At 47.0% G+C, this 9,388-nt stretch overlaps 1 long non-coding RNA gene across 1 annotated transcript; it reads right to left on the bottom strand.

Annotated features, from left to right (window-relative positions):
• Positions 1 to 4,435: 4,435 nt before the first annotated feature.
• LOC143434199 (uncharacterized) lies at positions 4,436 to 7,906 on the bottom strand. The gene is made up of 3 exons (XR_013103538.1): positions 7,631 to 7,906; positions 5,521 to 5,627; positions 4,436 to 5,426 (listed from the first exon to the last, which is right to left on the bottom strand). It is a non-coding gene; the product is annotated as an uncharacterized LOC143434199 (long non-coding RNA).
• Positions 7,907 to 9,388: the final 1,482 nt, after the last annotated feature.

The raw sequence follows: 9,388 nt of genomic DNA, 5'->3' as shown, positions 1-9,388 counted from the left end.
TGTTTTCTGTCACTGAGGAATAAAGTTCTGGGTCTGCAGCTTGGTTGGCAGTCAGGACAGACTACATTTGACTTTGAAACCAAAGTAGTGATGCTCCCCTCATGTTACAAAGTCTACTTGTGTTACTTTCCCATCATCAAAGCCTCCCCTTTGTGTAAGCTACACTAATATTATTTCTGGCATTGTGATAAATGCCTGTGTCAGATCAACTTATGAGCGAACAGTAGACATTTATTTGGGTGCACAGTTTGGAAGGCTTCTGCCAGGTGATTCGAGTCATTTCTAAACTACAAGAGAGTCTCGGAGAGAGAGGAGATTTTCATGATGTTTTGAAAAAAGTAAAACTAGAATCTGGGGCATGTAAACCATGAAGTAATAAGTAAGCATCTATTGCTTCACTGGACTAGTGCTATCCAGCTAGCTTGCATTTCTAGATGGTAAAGGTCACCATCAAGAGTGAAAGCATGCTAGACCAGGGTATACCAGATGTCCCAAGAAAATCTAGACAGTAGGTGGGGAAAAAAGCTATAAAACTACACGTCTGTAAAAGTTATATTTGCTTTGTTTTGCTCTTATTTTCAGCCTTATTTTCTTGCTGTTCCAAGCTTTACTGCCTAGCGTTGACCTAGAAGGAATGTCTGTAATTCTTCTGATTCACCATTTTTCTAGTTAGCCTTCACACTGTGTCGTGCTAGTCAGGCTTCCACATGACCACCCACGTGATCATCCTAACTTGAGACATTTTGTTATAAAGTACTCTTTCTGATTTTGAACTATATTGCAAAAATAGCTATGAACTTAGCCTAAGGTGGTACCACACCAGGCAGTGGCTGGAGAAGCATATAGCAGCACCAGGAAAGACATCCAAGGAAGAACTAATGGGAATCTGTTTTCATTTCTTGAACCAATGCTATGGTGCTTTCTGTGCAGGAATCATGTCATTTATCTCTCCCAGCAACAGGGTTGCCTTGCTAGTAAATGCTGGAACTAAAGCTCATCCGCAGGCAGCCTGCTCTGCCATGCTGTAACCTGTGATGTACAGCAAGCCTGTGTGATCTGGAAGGCCATTCTTCAATGCCAAGTGCAGTACAATCAAACCCAATTGAATCATTCCGTCCTGAATCACTCTTGAATATTGCTATTTAGGGGGAGGTGTTCCCCAAGGCTGCAGAGATCGTGTGAAATGAAATCAACTTCTTTTAAAAGGAAGTCCTGAGGAGCAAATGACTCTAGGTCAGGCTGATCCTCTCTCTGGTGGACATCCTGGCAGGAAACTTCCAAGACTGCCTGCGGTAAGCACAAGAGACTTGGGAAGGAATCGGTTGCCCTTGACTCTCACTGGGTTTCCTGTTTTGCCTTCCAACATTTGCACAGATTAAAAACATTTTTGGAAACAAAATTTTTGTTGGTGGTGTTATTTTTTCTCTTGCATGAGGTAAGGTCTATGTTGATAAGTGATCAGTTATGAGAATGACTGAGTTACCTAAAGCCAAACAATACTCTTCCCCTTTGAAGCTGCTCTTTGCCCACTCGCCTTTCACTTCTAAACCCCACCCCTCCCTTCCTGCTCCCACTCTGCCTATTCTTGTAATGCTTTATCAGCCTCATTTGCATGTGTACCTAACTCTTGACCAGACTGCCAGCTTCTTGTTTACTGAAGTGTTTCCATGGCTCTCAGCCTGCGGCAGCCACTCACAGGAGCTAACAGCATGAATGAAAACAGATTGACAGCTAATGCTGGAAGTCTGTCAGCACTGAGCACCTACGTGAGGAGCTGGGGCTCATCCTATCTCAGAGCTGGTGATGCTGCTGAGAAGGTCCACAAGTCCTTGCTCTTAGGCAGGAACGGGGCCAAGATAACACAGGTGGTAAATAAACACTTGAGCCATGAGCCAAGCTCAAATAAACCTTTCCTTAAAATTGGCAGATGAAGAAAACCAGCAGCTTGGAGGGTTTTCTGATCCTTGTGGTTTCTAGTGAATTTGAAAAGCTTTCTTCTGCATGGTATGGCAGAGTGAAGTTATGGAGACACTGGTCACTTTATTTCTTTTTGATCTTTCCTAGAGAAGGCAGCATGGTGTAGAAGGAAGGTGGCTGGATATCTTCCAGGTTAGAGTTCAAGTCCTGGTTTCTGACACTGGTCTTCAACATCCCTCTATTTGTCCTAGAGGGGCAACTACTTTCACAGCCTTTGAGGGAGAAAGTAACACATGGCCAGTGGAGTGGCTGGCATCCTGTAATGCTTGTTTGGTCAAGGTGGTCAAAGGGCAAGTGAACAGCAGGGTATAAAATCCCTTTTATAATTGTATATGCATATTACTTTTTGTTTGCTTGTTTTAGTTATGCCCTGACAAAAAGAACTTAAAAGGAAGGGAGGGTTTATTCTGGCTGACAGTTCAGATGTGTAATCCATCATGGTAGGCAAGTCAAGGCAGCAGGAGCTTCAAGAAGCTGGTCACATCACATCCACAGTTAGAAAATATAAGACCCCCATGAAGGTAGGACCTCACCCAAGCCTCAGGAATTCTCGGCCACCCAATAACTCACAAGACACCAAACTCGATGTAATCAGCAAGAGGTATATTTCAATCAGCATGCTGAAGTCAAGACCGGTAATCCACGCAGGGGCAGTGGGGTCTGACCCCCAGGCTTTGGAGACAGAGGGAATTTAAAGGCAAAAACCACAAGGAAAAACTCACAACCCAGGGGGAAAACCACAACCCAGGGGGAGTGAGGGGAGTCATTGGAAAGCACCTGTGGAAAGTACCAGCCCATTATTCAGTTTGTGACAGGGTTCAAGGAACAGTCAGGGAGAACATTTTGTATAGGCTATTCTCAAGAGCCTATTTGTGTTCAACCATCTATCTTGTGGTCAGCCAAGTTCCTGAAACATAGAGCTCATGACCAAGCTAACCTGCACTCTTGGTTCTGCTCAGCCTGTCAGTTTTTGAAAATTTTTAATCCTTTCAGAAGCAGAGGATGATGGGTGTGTGATAGTGCTTGGCTCCTTTTCTCTTTTTTATTCAGTCCTGGCTCCAAAGCTAGGGAATGGCGCCACCCACACTGGGCAGAATACCAGCCGAGGGAATGGTATTGCCCACAGTGGGCAGGCTCCCAGCCTGGGGAATGGTACACAATAGGTGGGTCCTTTCCCCTTAGTTTCCCTGATGAGCATCTTGCTAGACCTCTTTAGTTTTGTTTGCTTATGGCTGATACAATGTTCCCAGCTGCTCCCTTCTCCACTGGCTCCTGCATTCTCTGAAACTCCTACCTCCAAGATGCTTTTCCCTAGTTGTCCAGCATGCACAGTATTAATAACTCCTCTTTCCTGCTCATCTATGCAATATGTTAGCTCATTCTAACTCATTGCCTCAGAAACTGCTCTGGCCTCTGTTACTTTTGATAGTTTTAATTTCATTGTGTGTGTCTGTTTTGGTTCCTTGCTGGCAGGTCCAGGCAAGAGGAGAGTAGTCCCTGTCCCGCTGGGTCTCTCTCTCTCTGGGGCTGAGCAGAATGGCAAGTGTCAATGGCCCAAAAGAAACACAGGCCAGGAGTCTTGTTGAAGCAGGAACTCAGCTTTAATGTATCAGCCTCTTGCTTATATAAACTCAGAGCATAGGAAGGAGGAGTTTTGGTGGGGCGAGAGGATGTATGGGGTGGGGAAGGGTATGAGGTGACAGACAGGGCCAGAACAACCCAGCTATCCTTTCTCTGTAACCAAAGGAAATCTATGTTCTTAAATGGGGTAACGAGGGCAGAAGGCTTTTTCCAAAGAACCTAATGGAAAGATTTCTCCCCTTAACAACGTATTCGGCTAGCTGGTTAGCCACAGAGTAAACTCGAGGGGCCCTTCCCACTGAAAGGTGGATCCAATGGACGGGTTTACCCTCTTGACCAAGTAGCACAGTGCACAAAATTTCTTGAGGGGAAAATATATAAAATAAGGGGTAGGTTGGGATCATATTGTTTAAGGGTGGCCAAATCAATAGTCTGTCAAATCTTATTTAACAGCTGGATATGGTCAGATGTCAGCACTATAGGGGTAGAGAAGTCATTTCCCTTAAGGAGGTCAAATAATTGTGTTAGATTTTCTGTGGCAATGGAGATCCAAGACCTCATCAATTAATTTCTCCCAAAAGCTTTTGTAACTGTGTGTGTGTGTGTGTGTGTGTGTGTATAGGAATCTTGAATTTGAGGTTGAGGCTTAACAAGGGACACAGCATCTAAGGACAACATGGAGCCCAGAATCTTAAACAGCGGCACCCTTTGAACCTTTTCCGTAAGCTCCTGGAGGCCTGAAAAGCTAGGGGCATGCAAAGTAATACCATCCATACAAATGTAAAACAAAATATTGGAATCACCTAAAAAGGACAGAAAAATATTAAGCATTTAATATTGACACATGGCGGGGGGGGGGGGCTATTGGCCATGCCTTGGGGTAGAAACAGCCACTCGAACCTAGAATTAGCCCCCTGCCAAAATTAACAGAAGGGATAGAAAAGGCAAGCGTCTCACTATCTTCAGGGTGTAGGGAATGGCCGATTGTTGGATGCTGGTAGAGTACTGATCGGCTGTGCCAGCAAGCATGCCAGCAGTGAGGGGGATTGGGGGCTGAGCACTTTGGTTCCACTCCCGTGAACTCAAGACTCTTCCAGAAAGTAGGCGGTCCACTTAAGGTAGGCCGGCCCTGAGAGGATAGCCTTAGCCCAGTCCTTCCAGTCTCAGACGATGCATGTACGATGCACCAGGCCCTCAAGGATCATCTCAGCCCAGGGGGAGTTTGGCCCATCCTCAGCCACTGCCTTCTTGAGTTCTTTAAGATCTTGGGGTTCCCAAGGGTACCAGGCGGCTGGCTGATTACCACCAGGGTTGACAATCACTGGGTAAAGGCTGGTGGTGTACTGGGTGCCAAGCCCCTCCCTATTGTAAGGCACAGAGGGACTCTGAGAGGGGTTGGATGAAGGGTCTGGGGAGGCCAGTTTTATCGCCTGCTTGGAAGCTGGCCAAGGAACATTGTCAAGGGGGTCCAAAGAGGGATAGAGAGGTTCCTTGGGCGATGGCCCACAAGGACTATTTTTGGTTTCGCTATTGGTTTGGATGCCTCTGCAGCAGAAGGATGCTCCTTGGCCTTTTTCTTCTTTTCCATCGGTGTGGAAAGCAACTCTTCAGAACTACAATGTTCAGCCCCCAGGGTTAAAGTTAACAGGGTAGAGGTGAGTGGTTTCTCTTGAGTTAGGGCCTCCGCCAGAATAAAGAGGCAGAGCAGAGGGCACAGGAGGAGGAGGAGCATGAAATGGATTCGTTCGAGGATCAGGAGAAGGATACAAAGGTTAGACGTGGACTGTCCCATAACTTATGAGAGCACACTCACCCGCAGGCCAATTGGCCCATTGGTGTTCTTCTGTCAGGAGGAGGGGGGAGAAGTTCTGTATGAAAGAAAAGAGAGTGGAATGGAGATTAGAAATCGTGTTAGGCCCAAAATCGTTCCTCACATGGGGTATCAGTCTGTTGGCTCCTTACCAGCAGGTCCAGGGGAGAGGAGAGTGGTCCCCGGTCCCACTGGGTCTCCAGGGCTGAGCGGGATGATGAGTATCGATGGCCCGAAAGAAACACACGGGCCGGGAGTCCTGTCAAAGCAGGAACTGAACTTTATTACATGAGCCTCTCATTTATTAAACTCAGAGCATAGGGAGGGGGATTTTTGGTGGGGTGAGATAACGTAGGAGGCGGGGAAGGGTGACAGAGGGTATGGGGTGACTGACAGGGCCAATGGCAAAGCTTTACATCAGCAACAGCCGGACAGAGGCAGGGCCAAAGGGGTCTTGCTGAGTCACCCCAGTACAGAAGTGACTGAAATAGGTCTCAAAACTCGAGCCAGGCTCAGGTTTGTCCTCAAGGCCCAAACCAGGGCCAAAATGGGCCCAACACTCCTGCTCCTCCACCTGGAGAGTGACTCTTCAATTACTCAGATGACTTTTGTTGTGTTTTGTTTTGTTTTGTTTTGAGACAGGGAGTCACTATGTATCTCTGGCTGTCCTGGAATTCATTATGTAGAACAGGCTGGCCTTGAACCCACAGAGATCTATCTATCTCTGACTCCCAAGTGCTGGGATTAAAAGCATGCTCCACTATGTCCAGCCCATAAATCAAATTTAATTGTACCAAAGCCAGGCTCATTCATTTGCATGCCACTGACAGCTGCTTCCCCAAGAAGCAACAGTGCTTGCAGTAAAGATCACGTGAACTGGGCCTGAGCAGACAGATCAGCAGTTAAGAGCACTCGCTGCTCTTCCAGAAGACCTGAGCTCTGTCTCCAGCACCCATGTGGACAGCTCACTGCTGCTTGTAACTCAAGTCCAAGAGATTGGATACCTTTTCACCTCTTAGGGCAAATACATACATACATGCTAGGCCCATACATGTGTGTGCGCACACACACACACACACACACACACACAAATATAAACAAAATAAGATCTTTTAAAAAATAATAAAAGGTCACATAGATGGAAAAGTCTAAGATTGTTCCTATCTGACCAAAACCAAACAAACAGATTGTGAGCCCCTCTGTGAGAAAATAAGACTCTTCCTTGCACATACCCAACCAAGCCCTGCCTCTTTCCTGTCTTCATCCAATTGGCAAGTACAGCCTCAGGTCAGAAACTTGCTTGGGTTAGTCAAGCACAAATGTTCTGGGGAGTTTGGAGTTTCAAGCAGAGAGGTCAGGGGAGCATTCAGGGTCACTGTGCAGAGCTTCAGGAAATGCAGTGGGTGAGTGCAAGCCTGTGTCCTGAGTACACTCAAGGAGGACATGGTTTATTTCATCTCACACTTCCAGGTAACAGTACATCACTGATGGAAGTCAGGCAGGAACCTGGAGGCAGGAGCTGATGCACAGGCCATGGAGGATGCTGCTTACTGGCTTGCTCTCCATGGCTTGCTCAGCCTGGTTTCTTAGAGAACCCAGGGCCACCAACCCAGGGATAGAAATGCCCACAGTGGGCTCGACCCTCCACAACAACCATTAGTTAAGGAAATGACCCACAGACATAGCCACAGGCCAATCTGGACACAGTTCCTCAATTGAAGGATCTCTTTCTGGGTGACTCTAGCTTGTGTCAAGTTCACACAAACTAACCAGCACAACACAGCTGAACAAAGTGAGCTGTAATTGAGAAGACATGTCAGCACTGGTGCCCTGGCTCTGGTAAGTCTTCTGAGCTAAGAGGTGGCTGTGATGTAGCTCAATGGTAAAGGACCTGCCTAGCTTGTTTCAGCACAAAACACAACAGCAAAACAAACAAAAGCCCTATGCTGTAGGTAGAAGAGCAAGTGGGAATCTTGGATCCAAGCTATAGATCCACAGAACCAGTTAAGCCTAGAGGCTGAATGTAGGGTATGGTCCTGCAGTGAGGAAGTTGGAATTGTGTGTTGGAGAACTGCTGAGAGCCCAGGAGGGCTTATCACCTCCCTATCAGGAGGGAAAGAGAGGAAAGAGGAGAGTTGGGGAGGGGAGAGAGGAGGGAGGGAAAGAGGAGGGGGTAAAGGAAAAGGAGGAGGAAGACGACCATGATATTAATCTTCACTGTTAAATTGCTTGACTGGATTTAGAGTTACTCAGAAAACATACCTCTGGGCTTGTTCTGAGGGTATCATTTCTATTAAAGTAAAAAGAAATGAAACGGGTGTTGGTGGATTGCTGCTCTTTGGTTCTAAATCAAAACAAAAACAAAACCTAGACTAAACACATTAAATGTTTCTCTACCCTGACCTCCCAGAGCTTTTGCTGTCCCATGCTAACACTAACCATCCAAGAGTTGATACAGAACTCTGTGAGCATTTAGTCTAGGCTCTGCCCGGCAGTTACATGGCAACAGCCAGGTGTTCCTGACTCACTATAAAAGGGGCTGCTTGCCTCCTCTCTCTCTCTCTCTCTCTCTCTCTCTCTCTCTCTCTCTCTCTCTCTCTCTCCCCTCCCTCCCTCCCTCCCTCCCTCCCTCTCTCTCTCTCTCTCTCTCTCTCCCTCCCTCCCCCCCTCCCTCCCTCTCTCTCTCTCCCTCCCTCCCTCCCCCTCCCTCCCTCCTCCCTCCCTCCCTCCCTCCCTCCTCCCTCCCTCCCTCCTCCCTCCCTCCCTCCCTCCTCCCTCCCTCCCTCCCTCCCTCCCTCCCTCCCTCCCTCTCTTGCTTTCTTGCTCCTGCTCCTCCTCTCCCCATTCCTCTCCCCTCTACGCCTCTTCTCTCTCTTCTCTTTCTCTCTTTTTCTCTCTGCTTTTCTCTGTCTCTACTCCCTCAACTCCCCTCCCCTCTCCATGCCCTGAATAAACTTTATTCTATATTACCCTGGTCCCTCAGGGAGAAGGGATGCCTCAGCAGGAGCCTGCAGAGGCACCCCCTCCCCCACACCTGACTAGACATCCACCAAACATTTTCCTTCCCTCCTTACCTTTTTATAAAACACAACAAACTTCCAAATGTACTACACGAATGTGAAGTTCCTTCATTGCAAGACAATGTTTGGAACTAGCTTCCCCCACAAGTACTTGAAACAAAACAAACAAACAAACAAACAAAAAGAGTCATTTGTTTAGGGGCAACAGCACATGCGTGTCGATGTCCAAGAATGCCTTCATGTAGTAAGTTTTCTCCTTCCATCACAAGGGCTTGGGGATTGTGAGCTCAGGCTGGCTGGAAGCTTCTTTTCTGGCTTTCCGGACTTTCCCAGCTGAGCTGTCATCCTGACCTCCACTCTTCTCTTGGATGCTTTGGAAACCAGTGGCTTATGCAATCTTTAAGCAGGGGTGGAGTTTGGGGGGCTGCTGGGGGGGCTGGGGGCTGGATGTGGGGGTGGGGGATGACTAGAATACCTGAAAACTGCTAAGGGAATGACCTGATACAGCAAATTCAAAACAAGCACAATAAAAAAAAAAAACAATTGAATTAGCTACTACCACTTCTTAACTGGTTACTTCAAGGATCTTAAAAGCAAGAAATGCCACCAGCCCAATAGCTGGGAAGTCTCATTTGCTGCCCAAGGCTTTGAAGAAGTGCCCAGTGGGCTGTGCCCTGAGATAACTAGATGAGGAAACAAGAAACGCTAGGCTCACTCAGCGGCGTCTTCCGTTCTCCAACAAAAGGCACTTGTATCTCAGGCTCTTAAAAACTTACACAAATTTGGGGGTGGGCAGAGAATATGCAGCTGAGATGAGTTAATGCAGAAATGAATAAGTCCTTCTCATTCCTAGGAACAAAGACCCCCTAATGCCTCCAAACGACTGGAATATTGAGAAGCCGTACATGAGAAATTGTACGCTTTATTCCTTTAGACATGCAACTTTCTCAAGACAGAATCACATTTTAATTTAATCATTTCAGCAGTTGTATCTCTTCAG

The sequence above is a fragment of the Arvicanthis niloticus genome, chromosome 13 (genome assembly GCF_011762505.2).
Source record: "Arvicanthis niloticus isolate mArvNil1 chromosome 13, mArvNil1.pat.X, whole genome shotgun sequence".
Lineage (NCBI taxonomy): Eukaryota > Metazoa > Chordata > Mammalia > Rodentia > Muridae > Arvicanthis > Arvicanthis niloticus.
Note: the sequence above shows the minus strand (reverse complement) of the source record. Positions and strands in the feature narration are given on the sequence as shown.